The sequence below is a fragment of the Trachypithecus francoisi genome, unplaced genomic scaffold (genome assembly GCF_009764315.1).
Source record: "Trachypithecus francoisi isolate TF-2019V2 unplaced genomic scaffold, Tfra_2.0 Lachesis_group12, whole genome shotgun sequence".
NCBI lineage: Eukaryota > Metazoa > Chordata > Mammalia > Primates > Cercopithecidae > Trachypithecus > Trachypithecus francoisi.
The window spans coordinates 89,433,340-89,446,583 of record NW_022681457.1 but is presented as its reverse complement, the minus strand read 5'-3'; the positions used below and the strand labels follow the sequence as shown (position 1 = coordinate 89,446,583).

Sequence of the window (13,244 nt, the reverse complement as noted above, 5' to 3'; positions counted from 1 at the left end):
CCTTATACTCAAGCCCAAGGACACAGCGAAAACCAATTCTGAATCCCATCTTTGTGTGCCTGTCTCCTATGACCACTGCTACTACCAATCCTGTATTCAGAGGACAGAAACACAGTAATTTGAATATGGAAAGTTTAACATAAAGAATTATTTACCATTAATGGGGAATTAACTCTAACGCATACAGAGAAGGCTAAAGATACAGAATAACAGTAGAGGGAGCGGCCACTACCTCTAGGTCTGAGGCAGAGTAACAAGGGTGGAATAAATCTGGATAATGGCCAGCCCACCAGCTTCAAGGCTGAGATTCTGATCTAGTTGGAGAAGGTGTGGTCCACTGGATGCTGGAAACATTTGAGGTGTGGCAGGCTTTTGCTGGCAATTACAAAATGCCCCTCTGGGGTGCCCATAAAAGTCAGTAGGATGGTGAGTCCCTCATCTCTACGAAAAATAAAAAAATTAGCTGGACATACTGGTGTGCACCTATGGTCCCAGCTACTTGGGAGGCTGAGGTGGAAGGATTGCTTGAGCCCAGGAGAACAAGGCTGCAGTGCACTTACTGTGTTTGTAGCACAACACACCAGCCTGGGCAACAGAGGATACTGTGTCTCAAAAAAAAGTCACTAGGAAGCCCCTTGCTGAATCTGGTTAAGAAGCCAGCTGGGGGGAGGCCGGGCGTGGTGGCTCAAGCCTGTAATCCCAGCACTTTGGGAGGCCGAGACGGGCGGATCACGAGGTCAGGAGATCGAGACCATCCTGGCTAACATGGTGAAACCCTGTCTCTACTAAAAATACAAAAAACTAGCTGGGCGAGGTGGCGGGCGCCTGTAGTCCCAGCTACTCAGGAGGCTGAGGCAGGAGAATGGCGTGAACCCGGGAGGCGGAGCTTGCAGTGAGCCGAGATTGCGCCACTGCACTCCAGTCTGGGCGACAGAGCGAGACTCCGCCTCAAAAAAAAAAAAAAAAAAAAAAAGCCAGCTGGGACACTGGCAAAATTCTCTGGAAGTCTGTCTCCATAGGGGTGCTGCTGAAACTTGCAGGGTAGCTGCTCTCTGGAGTGCTGACAAAACTTGTCAGGAAACTAGTCATGCGTGTGTGCCTGTGTCACTGAGACTTGTTGGGGAGTTGGTCCCTGGGAGGGCCATTTGGAGTCCTGCACAACACCTCCACTGGAGCAAGCCAGCTAGAGAACAGTGTAACAGGAAGAGAAGCCCCTTCCTTCTGGAAGATTCCTCCAGTGCCATCTACTGACAAAGGTTAACATTGTGCCAGCTGGCAAAGGAGGAAGTTTTACAGAGTCCATCCCCATTACGTAAAGCAGGGCAGAGAAGAGTGGGTTTGGAGTTGAGAGGCAATCCGTTTATAACTGGTGAGAACCCATAGTTACATTGCCATACTCTTCATTCCTTAGGGTAGACGCTTGTTTTCATATGGTGAAGGACTTTCCTTTAATACCTTTCTTGTAGTACTGGTCTGGTAGTGATGAATTCTCTGTTTCTGAACAACTGTTTATTTTGCCTTCAGTTTTGAAAGTTTTTTGTTTGTTTGTTTGTTTTTTTTAAAAAAACAGTCTTACTATGTTGCCCAGGCTGAACTCAAATTCTTGAGCTCAGGTGATCCTCCCGCCCCAGCCTCTTGAGTAGCTGGGATTACAGGTATGATGCACCACCACACCTGGTGTAGTTTTGAAAGATATTTTTGCAGGATTTTGAATTCTAGGTTGACATTTTCCTTTACTTTCAGTACTTTAAAGATGTTGGTCCTATACCTTCTGGATTGCTTTGTTACCAATGGAAGGTGTCCAGGTTCTTGGCGTCTTGAACAAAGAATTGGACAAAATGCACAAATAAAGCGGGGAAAGAATGAAGCAAAAACAGAGACTTATTGAAAATGAGAGTACACTTCACAGTGTGGGAACCAGTTGGAGCATAGGGGCTCAAGGGTGCCATTACACAATTTTCTCGGGTTTAAATGCTCTTTAGAGGTTTCCCATTGGTTACCTGGTGTACACACTATGTAAATGAAGTAGTGGCCCCCAATGAGAGGCTGAGGTTAAGTTACAAATGTTACACCCTATGCCAGCCTCTGGTTGTGGAAAGCAACCAATCAGAGGCTAAAGTGAAGTTACAAAGTTGCACTTCTGTGCAAACAAAGACTTTGCCAGGAATCAGTCTGATTGGTTGCCTGATAGGTTGTGGAAATCAACTAACCAAAGGCTAAAGTGAAGTTACAAAGTTACACTTTGATGCAAACGTCTGATTGGTTGCAGAAAGCAACCAACAGATTTTTGGTTTTTGTTTTTTTTTTTTTTGAGACGGAGTCTTGCTGTGCTCTGTCACCCAGGTTGGAGTGCAGTGACACGATCTCGGCTCACTGCAAGCTCCGCCCCCCATGTTCATGCCATTCTCCTGCCTCAGCCTCCCAAGTAGCTGCGACTGCAGGCGCCCACCACCACACCCAGCTAATTTTTTTGTATTTTTAGTAGAGACGGGTTTTCACAGCGTTTGCCAGGATGGTCTCCATCTCCTGACCTTGTGATCCGCCCACCTGGGTCTCCCAAAGTGCTGGGATTACAGGCGTGAGCCACTGCGCCTGGCAACAGAGGTTCTTTCAATTTTCCATCTGCCACATGGAAAAAGAGTGGGGTTTGCAAAGGGAGTAGCCTCCAGTTGTTTTGTTACTTAGGTGTGGAAATTTGGGGTTTTCCTTTTGATTTAGCTCTGGTAAGTCAGTGTGAATTGGCCTTAGGTTCCCTGCCTCCAGATTCTATTTTCCTGCCTCAGCACTGCTTCTATGAGTCTACTGTTATTATTTTTGTTGCTTTGGATGTAATACCATTTTCCCCCTAGCTGCATTTAAGAATTCTCTTATCACTTCTTATCAGGAATTTGATTATGCGTTTATGTCTTGGTATGGTTTATTTCAAACTTTTGCACAGGGTTCATTGAGCATTCTGATTCTGTGAGTATACAGCTTTCATAAAATTGGGAAGTTTGGGCCATTATATTTTCAAAGTCTTTTTGTCTTCTCGCTAGCATATTTATTGACTCCAGTTATATGCACATATAATATCACTTGATGTTGTTCCATAGCTCACTAATTTTCTTTAGCCTTTTTTCTCTTTTTATTTTGGACTATTTCTTTTGCTGTATGTTCTAATTCACCAATCTTCCGCAGTGTATAATTTTCTCTTATTTCCATTCTGTGTAATTTTCATCTTAGACATTGGGTTTTTCATCTCTAAGTTCAGTTTGGGTCCTTTTTTTTTATATATCTGTGTGTCTCCTTAGTATGTTCATTCTTTCACCTCTACCGTCTTCAATATTTGGAATATATTTATAATAGTTCTTTTGATAGTCTACTAGTCTTATCATTTGTATCATTTCTGGATCTGTTTCTGTTGATTAACCTTTTTCATAATAAATTTGCTATTCTTGCTTTTTTGCATGCTTTGTAGCTTTTGATTGAACGCTAGACATTGTGACCTCTACCTAGTTGGGTGCAGGGCTTAAAAAATGTCCTTAACTGTTCTCAAACTTTGTTCTGGGATACAGTAAAGTTACTAGAAACAGATATTTTTGGTACCCTTTATCCCTGCCTTAAAAAAAAAAAAAAGATAAACAGATCTTTTTGAGGCTTACTTTTAATCTTTGTTAGGTGGCAGCACCAGAATAGCTTCTTGATGAAAGCTAATTTTATCCTACTGACTTAGTACCCTGTTGAATATTTGATGCCGCATGTGATACCCCATGTGTTAGAAGGTCTTTTCCTTCTGGGCTGAGTGCAGTGGCTCACACCTGTAATCCCAACACTTTGGGAGGCCGAGGTGGGCGGATCACTTAAGGTCAGGTGTTCAAGACCAGCCCGGCCAACATGGTGAAACCTCATCTCTACTCAAAGTACAAAATTAGCCGGGCGTGGTAGTGGGCGCCTGTAGTCCCAGCTACTCAGGAGACTGAGGCAAGAGGATCGCTTGAACCTGGGAGGTGGAGGTTGCAGTGAGCCAAGATCATGCCGCTGCACTGCAGCCTGGGTGACAGAGTGAGAGGCAGTTTCAAAAAACAAACAAACAAAAAAGTGTTCTCCTTCTGGCTGGTGGGACATGAACTATTCCAGGCCCTGTATAAACTCTAGGAATTGTTCTGCCCGCTTTGTTCAGGTGACTGTCTCACTGGCCTCCATGGTTTCTTCTCTTACTTGCACAGCTTGATACTTAGCTGAAGACTAGAGGAGAGTCCTCTCCAGATCTCTGGACTTCTCAGTGTATCTCTCTCCTTTTTAGTATTCTGCTATGTGAATTCTGACCTGTGTGAATTCTGACCTCTTTGATGTCTGCTAACTCTGAACCCTATTTCCTCAACTTTGGGAGATTGCCAGGCTCCATTTAGGTTCACTCTGTATGCCTTGTGGCCTGGAACCTCTCCAGACGGTAAGCTGGGGCAATGATAGGACTCACCTCATTTGTTTCTCTTCTCTCAGAGCTTACTGTTCTATTCTGCCTGTTAAATGCCTGAAAACCTTACTTCATATATTTTGTCTGACCTTTTAGTTGTTTAAGGCAGGAAGGTAAATCCAGTCTCTGTTACTTCATAATAGCCAAAAAGTTGAAGTCCTGTTCCATTCGTTTTTGTTGTCTGAGCTCAGTCTCTAGAACAAGGGTCAGCAAGCTGTAGCTCACAGGCCAAATTCTAGTTGGTAGCCTATTTTTGTATTATCCACAAGCTAAAAATGGCTCTTGCTTTTTTTAAATTTTTTTATTTTTTTATTTTTTTGAGACAAGGCCTTGCTGTGTTACTCAAGCCGGGGTTCAGTGACACCATCACAGCTCACTGCAACCTTGACCCCTGGGCTCAATAGATCCTCCTGCCTCAGCCTCTGGAGAAGCTGTGACTACAGGCCTGTGCCAGCAGACTGGCTAATTTGACTTTTTTTTTTTTTTTTTTTGAGATGCAATCTCGCTCTGTTGCCCAGGCTGGAGTGCAGTGGTGCAATCTCAGCTCACTGCAAGTTCTGCCTCCCGGGTTCATGCCATTCTTCTGCCTCAGCCTCCCAAGTAGCTGGGACTACAGGTGCCCGCCACCACGCCCGGCTAATTTTTTGTATTTTTAGTAGAAACGGGGTTTCACCGTGTTAGCCAGGATGGTCTCAATCTCCTGACCTTGTGATCCACCCACCTCGGCCTCCCAGAGTGCTGGGATTACAGGTGTGAGCCACAATGCCCAGCCTGATTTGACTATTTTTTGTAGAGATGGGGTCTTTCTATGTTGCTAAGTTGGTCTCAGACTCCTGGGCTTAAGTGATCCTCCAGCCTTCACCTCCTAAAGTGCTGGGATTACAGGTGTAAGCTACTGCACCCAGTCTGACTTTTGCATTTTAAAGAGCTGTTTTTAAAAAAGAGAGCCTGATGTGGTGACTCATGCCTGTAATCTCAGCTATCTCAGCTACTCTGGAGGCTGGCAGTGGGAGGATTGCTTGAGGCCTGGAGTTTGAGACCAGCCTGAGCAATATAGGATAACACTGTCTCCATCAAAAAAAAAAAAAAAAAAAAAGCCAGGACATAGTGACCACACCTATCTATATTCCTAGCTCCACCAGAGGTTGAGGTGGGAGGATCACTTGAGTCTAGGAGTTCGAGTCCAGCCTGGGAAACCTGGCAAAAAAAAAAAAAAAAAAAAAACCCTTGTTTTTGCAAAAAATCCAAAAATTAGTTAGGTGTAGTGGTGGTTGCCTGTAGTGCCAGCTACTCTGGAGGCTGAGGTGGGAGGATCAGTTGAACTTGGGAGGTCGAGGCTGCAGTGAGCTGTCATGGTGCCACTGCACTCCCGCCTGGTGACAGAGGGATACCCTGTTTCAAAAAGAAAAAAAGAAAAAAAATTGCTTGTAGTATTTCTTTATATTCCTTGTAATGTCTGTAGGTTTGTAGTGGTGTTCCCTCTTTCATTCCTGATATTGGCAATTTGTGGGTGTTCTTTTTTTTTTTTGAGACGGAGTCACCCAGGCTGAAGTACAGTGGCACGACCTCGGCTCACTGCAACCTCCGCCTTCTTGGTTCAAGCAATTTTCCTGCCTCACCCTCCCCAAGTAGCTGGGACTATAGGCACACACCATCACACTGAGCAAATGTTTGTGTTTTTAGTAGAGACAGGGCTCTGCCATGTTGGCCAGGCTGGTCTCAAACTCCTGACCTCAAGTGATACATGCATGAGCCATGGCGCCCAGCCTATATTGATCTTTTGATAGAACTCATTTTTTGTTTCACTTACTTTTATGCTGTTCTTAATTTTCTATTTAATTTATTTTTGCTTTTATCATTATTTGATTGATTTTTGCTTTTATCTTTATTATTTCCTTCTTTCCACTTATTTTGGGTTTACTTTGCTTTCTTTTCCTAGCTTCTTGATTTGGCATCCTTCTTTAAGTTATATTGATAGCTTATGGTTTAAAGCTATAGACATTTCTAAGCCCTGTTTTAAGTGCATCCCCAAACTCTTAGTAAGTTGTGTTTTTATTATCATTCAGTTCAAAATATTTACTGAGTTTTCTCTGATTTATTTTTCAGCTTACATTACCATACAATTTCTTTTTTTTCCTTTTATTTTTGAAGCGGAGTCTTGCACTGTCGCCTGGGCTGGAGTGCAATGGCGTGATCTTGGCTCACTGCAACCTCCGCCTCCCGGGTTCATGTGATTCTCCTGCCTTAGCTTCCTGAGTAGCTGGGATTACAGGTGCACACCACCACCCCGGGCTAATTTTTTTGTATTTTTAGTAGAGATGGGGTTTCATTATGTTGACCAGGCTGGTCTCGAACTCCTGACCTAGTGATCTGCCTGCCTCGGTCTCCCAAAGTGCTGGGATTACAGGCATGAGCCACCTTGCCCGGCCATACAGTTTCTTTAGAAGTGTGCTTAATTTCTAATTTTTGATACTGTAATTATCTTGTTTTTTAGTGATTTCAAATATAATACCACTGAAGTCAGAGAATATGTTTTCTGTTATTTCAGTTATTTGATTTTTGTTTCCCTTTTTTTTTTTTCTTTGAGACGGGTTCTGGCTCTGTTGTCCAGGCAGGGGTGCAATGACTCGATCGTAGCTTACTGCAACCTCTGCCTCCTGGGCTTAAACCATCCTCCCACCTCAGCCTCCTAAGAGTATCTGTGACTGTAACATGTGCCACCATGCCTGGCTAATTTTTTTTTTTTTTTTTTTTTTTTTTTTTAAGATACAGGGTTTCGCCGTGTTGCCCAGGCTGGTCTCCAGCTTCTGGCCTCAAGCAATCTTCCCACCTTGGCCTTCCAAAGTGATAGGATTACAGGTGTGAACAACCACTCCCAGCCTCAATTATTTGATTTTTATCGATGCTCCTTTTTTATGGTCCAGCATATAGTGTATCTTGGTGCCCCCACAGTAAACTTTATTTATTGTATTATTATTTTTTGAGACAGAGGCTTGCTCTGTCAGCAGGCTAGAGTGCTGTGATGCGATCTCGGCTCACTGCAACTTTCGATTCCCTGGTTCAAGCGATTCTCCTGCCTCAGCCTCCTGAGTAGCTGGTATTACAGGAATGCGCTACTACGACCGACTGGTTTTTGTATTTTTAGTAGAGACGGGGTTTCACCATATTGGCCAGGATGGTCTCTATCTCCTGACCTCGTGATCCGCCCGCCTTGGCCTCCCAAAGTGCTGGGATTACAGGCATGAGCAAATGCGCCTGGCCCACAAGTAAACTTTAAAAAGTGCACACCACAGTTATTAGGTGTAGTGTTTCTATAAATATCACTTGGGTCAAGTTTGTCGGTAGGACTGTTAAAATCGTCTGTGTCTTACTTGATTTTTTGTCTTGTTCTAACAACTGACAGAACTATAAATCTGCAGTCACAGTCGGAGATTTTACTTATCCCTTTAGTTCTGTTTTTTGCTTCATGTATTTTGAAGTTATATTGTTAGTTGCTTTACATATAGAGTTTATGTCTGTTGATGATCATATTTAGTGACTATTCTTTTTTCTTTCTTTCTTTCTTTTTTTTTTAAATATTTTTCCTCAAGTGATCTCTCAGCCTCCCAAAGTGTTGGGATTACAGACTTGGGCCACCATTCTTGGCCGAGTGACTCTATTCTTGTCATGTTTTCTATTTTTTTTTTTGGAGACAGTGTCTTGCTCTGTCACCCAGGCTGGAGTGCAGTGGCGTAATCATAACTTACTGCAGCCTTGAACTCCTGGGCTCAAGCAGTCCTCCCATCTCAGCCTCCCAAGTAGCTGGAACTACAGGTACACACCACTGTGCCTAGCTGAGTTTTCTTATTTTTTGTAGAAATGGGGTCTTTCTTGCTTTGTTGCCCAGGCTGGTCTCTAACTCCTGGCATCAAGTGATCGTCCTTCCTTTGCCCCCCAAAGTGTTGGGATTACAGGTGTGAGCCACTGTGCTGGGTGTATACTTTCTCTTTAGGCCTACTATATCTGAGATTAATGTGTTTATATTTAATATCAGTTTTTTTTTATGCTTATTGTTTGGATTGATATGTGTTACCCTCCCCACCCTCTGACTTTCAGTCTGTGTGTCTATGTGGGTTTTGCCTTTTTCTCCAGTCCAACAGTTTGTAATTGTTGTGTTTATTCTTTTTAGACTTAATGTAGTAATTACATAGTTGGATTTAAGTCTTCTGTCTTCTTATTTGTGTCTTATTGATGCCATTTGTTCTTTATTCTTGCCTTATTGTAGGTAGATTGCATTTTTTTTTTTTTTTACTGTTCTGAGTATTTAGATGTATTCGTTTGTATTTAGAGGTTATTGTAAAGATTACAGCATGCATCTTTTAAGTTATTATCTTTAAAAATTACATCATTTATAGAACCTGTAGAATAGTATATTTCATTTATCTCTCTTCCTTCCTTTTCCCCCTCCATATTTTAGGCCCTTGTCTTATATTTTCCTTCTATGAATGCTTGTTTATTTTTTAAGTATCAGTAAGCTCTCATGAATTCTTTAATCAGTGTGTCATGATCCATTGTTACCAGTATTCATTTTGATACTCAAATTATCCCATATTCAGGCAGAGGGAGCCCCTCTAACCTACCTTCTTTTTGTTTTGTTTCATTTTATTTTTTAAAATATCCATTAGTTTTTTGGTCTTTACTTAGTTTTTAACACAATAAGATGTTCCAGAACGATCTTTTAAATTCTTTAATCACATTATGGCTCTACTTAAAATTTTTCAGTGGCTTTCTGCTAACCATATGATAAAGTTCGAAATCATTCAAGGTTGGGCATATGTGGTCCTGATTATATATCTAGTTTTATGTCTTGTTTCTTTTGCGCCTATACTCCATTTCTTCTGTTGTGGACCTCCTCCACTAAAACTTTCTTTTTTTTTTTTTTTTTTTTGAGACGGAGTCTCACTCTGTCGCCCGGGCTGGAGTGCAGTGGCTAGATCTCAGCTCACTGCAAGCTCCGCCTCCCGGGTTCATGCCATTCTCCTGCCTCAGCCTCCCGAGTAGCTGGGACTACAGGCGCCCGCCACCTCGCCTGGCTAGTTTTTTGTATTTTTTAGTCGAGACGGGGTTTCACCCTATTAGCCAGGATGGTCTCGATCTCCTGACCTCGTGATCCGCCCATCTCGGCCTCCCAAAGTGCTGGGATTACAGGCTTGAGCCACCGCGCCCGGCCTCCACTAAAACTTTCTTACCTTTTCCTATAGCACATGCTTTTTCATCCTTCTAGTCTAATGGATGCCTTCTAAATTTATAGACTAGGTTAAGTCACTTCTAAATAAATTCAATAGCATTTTCTTCTTCCCCGTGATACCATTCATCTAACTGTGTAATTGTTTGTGTAATATCTGTATTTCCTGATAAACTATGAAAAGTACAGAAATGCTTCATTTTCAGATCTGTTTTAACATAGTTTTAATGTAGACCAGCACAGTTTGTACCTGATTTGTAGCAGGCAAATATGCAATAAATAACCGTTGGCTAACTGACTGAACTGGGCATGTTAACTCTCTGAATGTCCTTGAGTGATTTCTTTTTCCTCATCTCTGAAATGAGAGATCTCTGTTAATACTAAATTATCTTTAAACTTACTTTCATGTTTTGAATTCTTAGTAGTATCATTTAGTAGGAAGGATAGAGAGACTAACTGAATTTGAACATAAAAGTCCACATTAGAGTAAGGGGAGAAAACACTGGATTGGTAGTGAAAACTTGGTAGGTTTAGGTTTTAGTGCTACATGGTTTAGAAAGCTTTCAGGTTATGAATGCACTGCAAAAACCCCTGTACCTTGCTTGGTACAGTGTCTGGCTCTGACATCACATGGGTATCCTTGGACAAACAGAATTTACTTAGAAGGTAAATGATGTTTTTCTGTGTATCTGCAAACACATGTAGTACTTTAAATAATTGTTTTTAAAAAATTTAAAATTTTTTCATTATTATTATTTTTTGAGATGAAGTCTTGCTCCTGTCCCCCAAGCTGGAGTGCAGTGGTGTGATCTTGGCTCACTGCATCCTCCGCCTCCCGGGTTCAAGCGATTCACCTGCCTCAGCCTCCCAAGTAGCTGGGATTACAGGCGCCTGCCACCACACCTGGTTAACTTTTTATATTTTTGAGATGAAATCTCGATATCACCCAGGCTGGACTGCAGTGGCTCAGTCTCGGCTCACTGCAACCTCCACCTCCTAGGTTCAAGCAATTATCCTGCCTCAGCCTCCTGAGTAGCTGGGACTACAGGCATGTGCCACCATGCCCAGCTAATTTTTGTATTTTTAGTAGAAATGGGGTTTCGCCATGTTGACCAGGCTGGTCTTGTACTCCTGACCTCAAGTGATCCACCTGCCTCTTCCCAAAGTGCTGGGATTATTAGGCATGAGCCACTGCACCTGACCATAGTACTTAATTTTAAGACAGTTTATTCACTTAATAATATGTATAGATGTGGCCGGGCGCGGTGGCTCAAGCCTGTAATCCCAGCACTTTGGGAGGCCGAGACGGGCGGATCACGAGGTCAGGAGATCGAGACCATCCTGGCTAACAGGGTGAAACCCCGTCTCTACTAAAAATACAAAAAACTAGCCGGGCGAGGTGGCGGGCGCCTGTAGTCCCAGCTACTCCGGAGGCTGAGGCAGGAGAATGGCGTAAAACCCGGGAGGCGGAGCTTGCAGTGAGCTGAGATCCGGCCACTGCACTCCAGCCCGGGCGAAAGAGCAAGACTCCGTCTCAAAAAAAAAAAAAATAATATGTATAGAGTACCTACTGTGTCCCACACAAATGAAATATGATGGTATATACAAACATATAGATAAGACATATCACATGCTAGGTGCTTGAGAAATAGGAGTTCATTCATTGAGAAATTTCAGACTTTTAGGCCCAATCTCTCGTAATTTGGTGATTGAGCTGGTCTAGAACCCTAGTCGCCTGAACTAGTCTACTTTAGTGTTCTGCTTGAAATACTAGAATCCAAATGAGTTTTCCAAAAGAGTGGATGATAAGACGGGTGTGGTGGTTTACACCTGTAATCCCAGCTCTTTGGAAGACCAAGAGGGATGAATCACTTGAGCTTAGTAGTTCGAAACCATCCTGGGCAACATGGCGAAACCCTGTCTCTACCAAAAATACAAAAATTAGCTGGGCATGGTGGCACATGCCTGTAGTCCCAGCAACTCAGGAGGCTGAGGTGGGAGGTTTGCTTGAGCCTGGGGGGTGGAGGTTGCAGTGAGCTGAGATCACACCAGTGCACTCCAGCCTGGGTGACAGAGTGAGACTCTGTCTCAGAAAACAAAACAAAGAAAGTGGATGATAAAAGGAAATTTTTTGCTTTTGGAAGATTCATGCAAAACAACAATACCAAATAATTGACATAGCAAGTTAAAAGATTAGAGCAGACAGGCTTGTTTGAAAGGAAAAGTGGTGTGAGTGACAGAAAATGGAAGACATATTAGAATGGTATGTGAATCTGGGGAGAAATGGTTGATGGGTTTGAGAGAGGTTCTATAGTATGAATGACTTCCTGACTAAATATGGATGCCAACCTCATTGAATCTGAGAAATGAAACAAGATGACTTAATTGTTAACATTTTATAATATTAATTTTATAATTTTGATTATACATGGTACAAGTTTGGGGATCTTTATGAAAATGAGTTATTTAAATAAACTTTCTTCTTTGAATGCATTTTTGTAAATTTAGCTTATTTCTTTGATATAGACAGAAATGTTTTTCTTAAATTTTAAGAGTAGCTTTATTTTTGCATTATGTATTCAACAAACACATATTTGTCCTTTAAATTGTGCTGGGCATTGCCTTATATTTGTTCCTTAGACTTATAAGGAAAGGATAAAATTGTTTTAGGTAATTGAGCAATAAAGAATTTCGAATAATTTGGTCTAGGCCGGGTGCGGTGGCTCACACCTGTAATCCCAGCCCTTTGGGAGGCCAAGGCGGGTGGATCACGAGGTCAGAAGATCGAGACCATCCTGGCTAACACGGTGAAACCCCATCTCTACTAAAAATACAAAAAATTAGCCAGGCCTGGTGGCGGGTGCCTGTAGTCCTAGCTACTCAGAAGGCTGAGGCAGGAGAATGGCATGAACCTGGGAGGCTGAGTTTGCAGTGAGTGGAGATCGTGCCACTGCACTCCAGCCTGGGCAACAGGGTGAGACTCTTGTCTCAAAAAAAAAAAAAAAGAATAATTTGGTCTAATATTTGGCTTTGTACTGATCATTTATGTGTGTGTATTGATTATATATTCAGAAAGGGCAGATTATACATAAGAAACTGTAGGTTATCCTGTTTCATCTATCTCTTTAAAAGCCTTGTAATTATTTTGTTAGTAAATTTTTAGGGATGGGTTGGGGAAGGCAGTTGTCTGCCATTATAATTATACTTTATATTTGAGATTTAAAAATACTTTACAGTGATTGCTTGAGCCCAGGAGCTTGAGGCTACAGTGAGCTGTGATCGCACCACTGTAGTCCAAATCCAGCCTGACTGACAGAGTGAGACTGTCTTTAAAAAAAAAAACACAAAAAAAACTCCAGAATATTCTGATATATTTATTTTTCAAATAATTCTATAAGAGAACTATATTTGAGGGACATCTGCTTAAAGAAACAAGTATTTTGTGGGGTTTTTGTTTTTTTTTTTTTGAGACAGTTTCACTCTTGTCGCCCAGGCTCTAGAGTGCAATGGCGTGATCTTGGCTCACTGCAACCTCCACCTCCCAGGTTCAAGCAATTCTCCTGCCTC

General features: G+C 42.2%; 1 protein-coding gene across 7 annotated transcripts in view; it reads left to right on the top strand.

The window, feature by feature from the left end:
- ZMYM4 (zinc finger MYM-type containing 4) overlaps positions 1-13,244 on the top strand; it is a 160,102-nt gene that overhangs the window by 31,641 nt on the left and 115,217 nt on the right. The gene's annotated exons all lie outside the window — the stretch shown is intronic.